This window comes from Malus domestica, chromosome 09 (assembly GCF_042453785.1).
Source record: "Malus domestica chromosome 09, GDT2T_hap1".
NCBI classification, from domain to species: domain Eukaryota; kingdom Viridiplantae; phylum Streptophyta; class Magnoliopsida; order Rosales; family Rosaceae; genus Malus; species Malus domestica.
This window is the reverse complement of record NC_091669.1, coordinates 9,176,254-9,187,459: the sequence shown is the minus strand read 5'-3', so window position 1 is coordinate 9,187,459 and position 11,206 is coordinate 9,176,254. Positions and strand designations below refer to the sequence as shown.

At 40.5% G+C, this 11,206-nt stretch overlaps 2 pseudogenes; one reads left to right on the top strand and one right to left on the bottom strand.

The window, feature by feature from the left end:
• On the bottom strand, positions 1–8,399 carry LOC103429228 (transcriptional adapter ADA2b-like; annotated as a pseudogene).
• Positions 8,400–8,549: 150 nt separating this feature from the next.
• Positions 8,550–11,206, top strand: LOC103443095 (uncharacterized; annotated as a pseudogene).

Here is an 11,206-nt window from a genome sequence, read left to right as displayed (position 1 = left end):
TGATACGAATGGGATTTTCCCTTTCAATTAACAAACAGAACTGTACAGGTTTACAAGAACGAGACTGGAGACATAACTATGCTTCAGCCATTCCCTTTTTCACAAGCATGTCGTAAACCCTATCGACTTTGCTCGGTTGAACCTTGAACAGGCGATGGGCATCCGCTTGCTTCTTAACATTGCCATTCACAATCTCTGTGGAGATGGTCTGCAGCATGTTCAGGTAATTTGAAGGTAGGATTCTGATTTCACTGCAAAGTCTTTGTTCCTGCATGTATTACGCCACATTGATCGTATCATAAAGAACAATTCACGTATAAAGGATAAATACAAAATCACGTTGAGTCTGGCATTCTTACAGTTTCGGACAGTAAATCAGCCCCGACTAGCCCAGTGATATCCCAATAATCCACGGAGCTTGAAATAGCTTGCGTGGTTAAGTATGTGTCCTTGCTGACAGGATGCAGAACGGTGGATCCCTTAAAAGATCCCCGAGGGCTGATCAGCAAGCCTTTACCAGCCTGAGAGCTTTCCTTAGTCCTTAGGGCACTTTCTTCCGCTTCCTTCTTCCTCTTCTCTTCAAGGTATCTACTGGCCTCAGAAGCTGTCCTACAGCCAGCAGTTCGAGCTTCCTGCATAGTTAATGCAGATAATTTGAGCATACGCCATGCAACATGATCACTTATTATTATATGCCCTAGAGAACGAACAAAATGAGCAAGTGGCCAAACTGGAGGGTTGGGACCTTTTTTTGGGTGTGGTGATGGGAAAGTATAACTGAGTTTGAATGGCTGATTATGGGGTAATTTAAGCTAGTCGTATTAACCGTGGGAAGCCATGGTATTTTTTACTTAGAATTATGTAAAAGCATGTGACAAACATAATGTAGTCTTGTTCCCGTTATTTACTCAACGAGAGCAACCCACTGTATAGAGAGGGAAATAAGGTAATAGGAAACAGAAGCGATGTGTGAGGCATGCATCAGACCTGAAGATCCAGTATTCATTTGACAATCTGTTGTTCCTCAATGATATTCTTAAGCAATTCCTTGTGCTCTTCACTTGAGTGGAACCGCATGAAAACTTTGAAACGCTTGTATACTTCTCTTTCTTCAGGTGCAAGGGCCCTTCTCAAAAGGGTCGGGGTAAAGCAGATTTCTTTCAAGTACGAAATTCTTCCTACGTTTCCTCACATCAAGGCTGCCAAATTCCCACATATTATTTGAGCATATCAAGGGTTAAAAAAAAAAAAAAAAAAAAAAAAAAAAAAAAAAAAAAAAGAAAATCAGACAGCAAGGCTAACTCGTTTTAGTGGATGAGATAACAGCATTACTTGTATGAAAGTTTTTGTGACATTTGCTGCCTAGCATTTGCAATAATTATGACAACGAAATAAAGTTCTGTATAAATTTTCTGAACGTAAAGAAAATAATCACTTCAACTCCGCCTATGTACTTACATTGCCGGTCCCAAGCCCGGATAAAGGAGGAGGGGAAGGGCGTCAGGTAGTCGACAGCCGGCACTCCATGATCACGTCGAATCCTTATGAAAATGAATTCAGAACAAAATTGCGCTAAAGCTAGGGCGTCACCCGTAAGTGGCGCGCTGTGTGGCCCGAGCACAGTGATAAGTGAGCAAGGGTCGCTGTATCTCCATCGGCACCCGGATGCAGTGTTAAATGAGCAAGGGGGCCATAGAAACTTCTTTTTGAACGACTCCACTCAAAGTTGTTTGGGAGCATATGCTCCTATCAACTTTACACGGGACACACAAAAGAAGTACTTTGATCCTATTAGACGGGGGAGGGTGAAGAAGCTAGGACAGAAGGGTAGAGTTCAAGAGAGCAAAATGCGTTTAGGAACGTGGAATATAGGAACCTTAACGGGAAAATCTATGGAAGTAGTGGAAGTTATGGTGAGGAGAAGGATAAATATTATGTGCCTAGAAGAAACTAAGTGGGTTGGTAGTAAGGCAAAGGATCTAGAAAACTCAGGATTTAAACTTTGGTATTCGGGCACAAATAGAACGAGAAACGGTGTTGGCATCATCGTGGACAAGACCTTGACACAAGATGTTGTAGATGTCAAGAGGGTAGGAGATAGAATCATGGCAATCAAGATTGTAATAGGACAAGAACTTATCAATGTGATTAGTGCGTACGCACCTCAAGTAGGGTTGGATACGAGTTCGAAGGAGAAATTTTGGGAAGACCTTGGAGACTTGGTGCAAGGAATTGCTCAGACGGAGAAGTTATTTATAGGAGGAGATTTAAATGGACACGTGGGCAGGGAGACAGACAACTATGGAGGTTTTCATGGTGGCCATGGTTTTGGGGAGAGAAACGAGGATGGGGAAGCTATCTTGGATTTTGCAATGACATATGATCTCTTTTTAGCCAACACCTTCTTTAAGAAGAGAGAAGAACATGTGATCACCTACAAGAGTGGGTCGTCAAAAACACAAATAGATTTTCTTCTAATGAGGAAAGGGGATCGTATAACTTGTAAGGATTGCAAAGTTATACCAGGAGAGAGCGTGGCTAATCAACATCGCTTGTTGGTGATGGATGTACATATCAAAAGAGTGAGACAAAAGAACAAGACTTGGAAGTGTCCAAGGACTAGATGGTGGAATCTAAAAGAAGAAAAACAAGCCATTTTCAAAGAGAAAGTAATCACCCAGTGTGTGTGGGATAGAGATGGGAAAGCTAGCCAAATGTGGGATTCCATGGCTAATTGTATCCGAAAAGTAGCAAAAGAGGTATTAGGAGAGTCCAAGGGCTTTGCCCCACACCAAAAGGAATCTTGGTGGTGGAATGAGGAGGTACAAACAAAGGTGAAGGCTAAGAAGGAATGTTGTAAAGCCTTATACAAGGATAGGACTGATGAAAATGATGAAAGGTATAGAAAAGCGAAGCAAGAGGCGAAGAAAGCTGTGAGAGAAGCTAAGTTAGCGGCTTACGACGATATGTATAAACGACTAGATACCAAAGAAGGAGAGTTGGATATCTATAAACTAGCTAGAGCAAGGGAAAAGAAGACAAGGGACCTAAACCAAGTGAGGTGCATCAATGATGAGGATGGAAAGGTTCTTGCTACAGAGAACGCGGTTAAAGACAGATGGAGAGGTTATTTTCATAATCTTTTCAATGAATGACATGAAAAGAGTGATTCTTTAGGGGAGTTGAGTAACTCAGAAGAGTGTAGAAACTACTCTTTTTATCGTCGAATCCGGAAGGAAGAAGTGGTTGTAGCTTTGAAGAAGATGAAGAATAGAAAAGCAATAGGCCCAGACGATATACCAATCGAAGTGTGGAAAGTTTTGGGAGAGACAGGTATAACATGGCTCACTGACCTTTTCAATAGGATTTTGAAAACGAATAAGATGCCAAATGAGTGGCGAACGAGCACTTTGGTGCCTATCTACAAGAATAAGGGCGACGTACAAAATTGCATGAACTATAGGGGTATTAAGCTAATGAGTCATACAATGAAGCTCTGGGAGAGAGTCATTGAGCATAGATTGAGGCAAGAGACACGGGTTTCGGACAACCAATTCGGGTTCATGCCAGGGCGCTCAACCATGGAGGCAATCTATCTCTTACGAACATTGATGGAAAGATATAGAGATGGGAAAAAGGATTTACACATGATCTTTATAGATTTGGAGAAAGCGTATAATAGGGTCCCAAAAGACATTCTTTGGAGGATTTTAGAAAAGAAAGGAGTACGAGTAGCATATATCCAAGCTATAAAGGATATGTATGAAGGAGCAAAGACTGTCGTAAGAACTCATGAAGGACAAACTGAAAGCTTTCCCATAACTGTAGGATTACATCAAGGCTCATCCTTAAGTCCTTATCTTTTTGCGTTGGTAATGGATGAGTTAACAGGACATATTCAAGATGATATTCCTTGGTGTATGCTTTTCGCAGACGATATAGTGTTGATAGATGAAACTCATGAAGGGGTAAATGCAAAGCTTAACCTTTGGAGAGAAGAGTTGGAATCTAAAGGTCTTCGCCTAGGCCGATCAAAGACAGAATATATGGAGTGCAAGTTCAGTGCAAATGGAGGTCAAAACGAGTTAGGGGTGAGGATCGGAGATCAAGAAATACCAAAGAGCGACCGTTTTCGTTACCTAGGATCTATCTTGCAAAAGAATGGAGAATTAGATAGAGATCTCAACCATAGAATACAAGCTGGATGGATGAAGTGGAAGAGTGCATCCGGCGTGTTGTGTGACCGTCGTATGCCACTGAAGCTCAAGGCAAAATTTTATAGGACGGCAATAAGGCTGGTGATGCTGTATGGCACAGAATGTTGGGCGGTGAAGCATCAACACGTACACAAAATGGGTGTAGCGGAGATGAGGATGCTTCGTTGGATGTGTGGGCACACGAGAAAGGATAAGATTAGGAATGAGGATATACGGGGTAAAGTAGGAGTAGCCGAAATTGAAGGAAAGATGAGAGAAAATCGGTTACGGTGGTTTGGACATGTGCAAAGAAGGCCTACTGACGCTCCGATTAGAAGATGCGACTATGAGACAGAGGTTCAGGGCCGAAGGGGTAGAGGAAGACCTAGGAAAACTTTGGAAGAGACTCTAAGAAAAGACTTAGAGTACTTGGATCTAACGAAGGACATGACACAAGACCGAGCACAATGGCGTTCTAATATTTCCTAATGTCTTTTGTACTAAATCATTCACTTGTACTCACTAAAGGAGAGCTTGAACCTATGTACTTGTGTAAACCCTTCACAATTAATGAGAACTCCTTTATTCCGTGGACGTAGCCAATCTGGGTGAACCACGTACATCTTGTGTTCGCTTTCCTATCTCTATCCATTTATATACTTATCCATACTAATGACCGGAGCAATCTAGCGAAGATCACAAAAAGCGACCGTTTTCGCTACCTAAGATCTATCGTGCAAGAGAACGGAGAATTAGATGGAGATCTCAACCATAGAATACAAGCTGGATGGATGAAGTGTAAGAGTGCATCCGGCGTGTTGTGTGACCGTCATAGGTCACTGAAGCTCAAGGGAAAATTTTATAGGACGGCAATAAGGCCAGCGATGTTGTATGACACAGAATGTTGGGCGGTGAAGCATCAACACGTACAAAAAATGGGTGTGGCAGAGATGAGGATGCTTCGTGGGATGTGTGGGCACACGAGAAAGGATAAGATTGGGAATGAGGATATCCGAGGTAAAGTAGGAGTAGCCGAAATTGAAGGAAAGATGAGAGAAAATCGGTTCCGGTGATTTGGACATGTGCAAAGAAGGCCTACTGACGCTCCGGTTCGAAGATGTCACTACTGGACAGAGTTTCAGGGCCGAAGGGGTTGAGGAAGACCTAGGAAAACATTGGAAGAGACTCTAAGAAAAGACTTAGAGTACTTGGATCTAACGGAGGACATGACACAAAACCGAGCGCAATGGCGTTCTAGGATTCATATAGCCGACCCCACTTAGTGGGAAAAGGCTTTGTTGTTGTTGTTGTTGAAAGAAAATAATCACTTCATTTTGTTAAAACTTTAAACTGTTCCCCTCCTCATAATTGCTTTGAATTTGAAAATAGACCCATCAGCCTTAATCTATAATAGTAGCCATATAAATACCGGTTTGCGTAGACATGCAAAACTCGTAGAGTCAATTCACGGTCAGCATTAGTGTCAGTATCCTTGAATTCCATATCTGCCAGAATCTGCTCAGCATCATTGTCATATTCAATTTCAAACTCTTGCCTCTTGAAATTATAGCGACTTAGTTCTGTCATAGAAGGTCCCTCTTCCACTAAACTCCTTAGTTTTTTTTTCTCCAACGCTTCGGTCAACCTGAGTTTCTGCTGATAACATAACATAAAATTGAGCTTTAAACCAAATACATGATAAATACATAAGTATATAAATATATATCATGTATAAGATGAATATTTAAGTGACAACAAATAATCTGTGTGGAAAAAACTTCTGGGCAATAAAGTTCACAGAGATACATTACCAATGCTTAAAGAAAGTCACTGAAATTCTAAAGACATGTAAAAGTAGATATGCGTACGTTTACATATGCAATAATCGTGAAACAGAAAGTAACCATAAAATCATACCTTCCACTTTACTGACTTTAGTCTCGTCCTTAATCTGCTTTTTATTGGATGCCTTCTTTACAGCACCTGGGACCAACCCTTTGGCAACATCTGATGCAAAACAGAAGATCAGACATTTCCAGTCATGTGTAATCACATATGACAAAAATGAGATTGCTCAAGAGCTAAAAACTGCCTCAAGAATGTTAGTTGGTGTACCAGCAGTTGAGTGGGACGATGATTTGGAAGTTGGATTCTTCTTTGATTCTTCACATCTGATCAAGAAAATTAAGAAACAAAATTAGACAAGAAGATATGGAACAAGCGCTTGATACTAACGTAGATACAGAATATAATATAAAAAAACCATACTTGATTCCTGCAAAAAAGGGAAACTTCTTTCAATGTAATCTCCACAAGCATGGGAACTTCTGCAGATAAAAAGGTCGTACCCAGTGCACAAGGCTCCCGCGTTACGCAGGGTCTGGGAGAGGTGAATGTCGGCTAGCCTTACCCCCATTTATGGAGAGGCTGCTCCCAAGTCTCGAACCCGAGACCTACATCTTATGGGCAAAGGCACTTGCCATGGCACCAAGTGCGACCTCTTATGGGAACTTCTGCAGATAAAGAAGAAAAAGATGAGACAGACATTCTAATTAATTCAAAGGATTATCACTATCTATGACAAACAGATGAAACAGAGCATTGGAAAACAATTCGTGGATCCTTTGAATATAAATTGCTTATTAAAAGATCACTTAAGCTACTGAATGGTTTGATCTTAAACTATTGAGGCATCTTAAATCATAAATCATACACCAAAGCATAACTGCTTTCAGGCCTCACCTAATATGGACTCAATGTGAACTAACCTTTCTTGATTTCATCAGACCCCTTAACCAAAGCAAGAAGCTCCTCTCTGCTCTTTCCCATAACATGAGACATGTCCTAAGGGGATATCATGAAAACTATTAGTAAGAATTTTTGCGTTTTATATAATTTATGTGTGTATCACGTGTGGCGTGTGGACATGCATTAATTAGAACACTGGTCTTACTGGGAGAGGAAAGTATGGAGAGTTCATATATATAGCTTTATAATGATCAATACATTGTTGTCTGGTTTTCGTTCCAACATGTTCAGAAACTTCAGTCCAATTCCCAAATCCATACATTTGAATACCCTAAACAGCATGATCAAAGAAAAAGTGATAGTAGACAAAATTTATTAGTTTCACAGGGGAAAAATAAATTAAGTTTATCATAATAATTGAAAGAAGAAATCAGTTTATTCAATACCTCGAGCAAGAGCATCTCTTCATCTACATTCCAGTCTGGACAAATAAGTGGAAAAGCCAAATTGTCCTGTTTAAAAACCAAAAAGTCCGCAAATGCATGCTTAATTAATAGTCCATGCTTTATTGAAAGCATCTCCTATATAGTCAAATGAAATAACAAGCTCGAAAAATTACTACATACAGATTTCAGGTGAATCTAAATGGGGCTGTTGCTTGCATTCTAAGGAAAACATTCTTATTTGCAGGCAGTATATAGAGCCTCAATTCGGGTCAGAAAACCGAATCAATCTTTTCCCTTTTAATGCATTTTACTCTAAGGTCATCCCAGTCTCGCCTTTTTTTCCATTTCCGGATTCTAAATTCCGCTCTAGCTATACTCAAAACTTAAAAATTCAAAATTTCTTCAAGCAGTTTCAACTAGTCTAAGATATCAGAAAGAAAGCAACTTTGAAAATGTACAGGGGGACTGACCATAACCCTGTAAGGGTGATTGCATTTGTGAGGTGTAAGCTCAGCTCCAACAGAGAAGCACTCAATGCAAAGGTCAAAATCTGGACACACCACACACTTTATCCGAATTTTCCCAGAAATATCCTTGTTGCAGTAATTGCAAAGGTAGAAAGCCCCTTTGGGTTCGCTGATTTCTTGGGCCACAGGTTTCTGAGCTGTGCTGCTGTTCTCCGCCACCTCCGCCCCCGAAGCCGTTCTCTTTCTTTTTCCCCTACTGCAAATTATCCAACAAATAAACAACTTTCTGTGAGACATAATTGGGAAATTTGAATTGCTTAATTATCTGATAAAGCCTGAAAATTTGCAGCGAATTGGTGAAAATTGCACTGACATCTGATTGTGATTGTCGACGGCGGCCTGAGAGACCGCGCGGGACCGACCCATCGGTTCAATTTCACCAACGAACCGAATGCAAAACCCTAGAAAATGAAAAACCCTAATTTTTCAACAGGTGAAGATTTGGGAAATTTCGGTTAGGGCCAGTTGATGTTCTGGATGAAACGGGTACGGGTCTCATCCCCTCACCGGCGATGTGCGCGCGCCACGTCATCGTCCACTAATCTGATGGTTGAGAAAAGTAATACCTAGAGCATATATCGTCCGTTGGATTTAGTTCAGGACACGAGGCGTTTAACTAGAGCGTCTCACAGAATAAAAGATGGGGGAACATTCCTTCCATTAAAACCTCGTCGTTTTTAGAGATGCAGTTCCCGCTAACAGTCTATCCCTCTGCATCTCCTCTCAGCCGCAGCATCGCCGCCGCCGTCGCCGACTCCGACTCTCACTCATTAGCATCGTCTCTGCCCGGTAATTAGTCCTCATTGCTTGTTAGTAATCGTTGAAAAGTTCACAATTTTTCACTCCAATTGGCTGCCCTTTACTTTGAGCTATTTGTTTACGTTGATTGAGCAAACTGTAGAGTTTGTCTGTGACATATGAGCGCTTAGGATTGCCGCCTTTATTTTTAGTTTTGAATTTATTGCTTTGATTATTTTTATATATACGTATTATGTTGCTGTAATAATTATTTTTTCTTGATATTTATGAAGTTAATTAGATGAGAAATGTTTTTCCATATCATATGTTCAGAAATGGTGGGATTATCCATAGGAGAAAGAAAATCATTTTATAGAGGGTGGCATTGCTCAGGACATTCGTTCTGATAGCCGAAAAAGACTGACGCCTCGGCCCATCAATGTCAAAACTGGAGTCATTTCCCAGGTTAATATCTGTCATATGTTTCACTAAAAATAATGGATTTTAATTTTTGGTGTGACATGAAATTTTACTTATTTCGTTATAATTTCCGTTCTTTGTGGCCGTTGCCCAGCCAAATGGCTCGGCAAGGGTCAGGATGGGTGCTACAGATGTCATTGCCAGTGTGAAGGTATAACTGCGGTCTTGATGTTAAGCGATACTTACTTTTACATGCTATTGGAATGTCCTGGATAAATTTAGGTAATTTGTTAGTCTAATTATTTGAGCTGCCCCTGTTGTTCATACTATCATATTTGCTGGTAATGTTAACCGAGTGCAGGCTGAACTTGGAAGGTCAACTGCACTGCAACCCGACAAAGGAAGGGTCTTTATAATTGTTGATTGCAGTCCAACTGCAGCACCAATGTTTGAGGTTAACACTTTTATTATCTGCTTCCTTCTCATGTTCTACTCTGTGAATTGAGATTATATAGACATCTTGCTTTCTTCACGATCCTGTAGACAGTTGTTGAGTTCACGCTGTGATAAAATACAAATGCACTGTATCTCAGTTTATGTTCATTGTTCATTAGACAATCTGAACTTCTCCATCTGGTGTACGAGTTGCTAGTCCATTGCAGGGAATGAATATCTATTTTGCTTTTGTAGGACCAATGCATTTATGCTTATTGTAAAGTGGTTTTTGATTTTTTTTTAACATGTCTGCAGGGTAGAGGGGGTGAGGAGCTGTCAGCAGAACTCTCGGTGGCTCTTTGATGTTGCCTCTTGGGTGGTAAAACTGGATCTGCTCTGTGTTCTCTTTTGGCAATAGATTCTCAGTTGAACGTATTTTAATCCAACTGCAGAGTTGAAAGTATAGGTGCCTTTGTTAGTCTCAGGTGCTGGAATTGATCTCTCCTCTCTGGTAGTTGTGGAAGGAAAGATCTGTTGGGATCTTTACATTGACGGCCTTGTTGTCAGTTCAGATGGGAATCTTCTAGATGCCCTAGGTGCTGCTATAAAGGTACTTGATTTTCTTTATACATTAGTTGTATAATTCTCTTGCTAAAAATAATAACATACGTAGATGAGTTTTGTTTGTTTTCTGGTTGTTGGTAAAGTTAGTGATTATGTTGCCCAAGAAAAGTCTAGTTATGAGATAGGCATCGTTTTTCTATTGAAGACTTGTCTGAGACTGAAGTCATTGAACATAAATAAATTAGAAAGTAAAAATACTTCTACCTTGATATTTCCTGATTTGAGCTTAGTGCTCTTGCAAACCAGCCTTTATAACGATTCGTATCTTGTGATGGCAGAGCAGGTATATTTGACAACTCAGAGTGTCTAAAGTGTTTTCATAATTTCTTTGTCGATCTTAATTTTTACACATTAAATTTAGTGTGGCTAGCAAGGAACAAGTGTTAAAGTGCACTTAATTGTTGTTTCCAATAAAGTGAAAAAACGAAAGGAAAAAGAACTGCTGTTCCCAAAGGCTGCTTTGAGCGATACAGGCATCCCAAGAGTAAATGTTGCAGCTGGTGCATCAGGCAAGGAGCAACCAGAAGTTGATGTAAGCGATGGCGAATTTCTGCAATTTGACACATCTAAGGTCCCTGTCATAGTTACATTAACAAAGGTGACAAAACTTAACCATCTCTTCTGTCCCTTAGCGAGTTGCAAATGCTTTTTTGCCCTGAATCATGTGCATGTGTTTTTCAGGTAGGTAAGCACTATATTGTGGATGCCACTTCAGAAGAGGAATTACAAATGAGCTCGGCTGTTTCAATTTCCGTCAATAGGCAAGGGCACATCTGCGGGTTGACCAAACGGGGCGGTGCAGGCTTAGATCCAAGCATCATTCTCGACATGGTATCTGTGGCAAAAACAGTAAGTGAGCTGCTGATAAACACGCTGGATTCTCAGATAGCTGCTGCTGAAGCTGGTGAAGATGAATCAGGAAACAGTGAGAATCTCTGATATATCTAAATATGCGGTTTGAGCAGGTCCTAGCTATATGAAAATTGTAATTCCGATACTTACACACAGCTGTGAAAACGTTTGATTGGTAGTACACATATTTGGCACCGTTTAACCAAGATTAGTATCATTA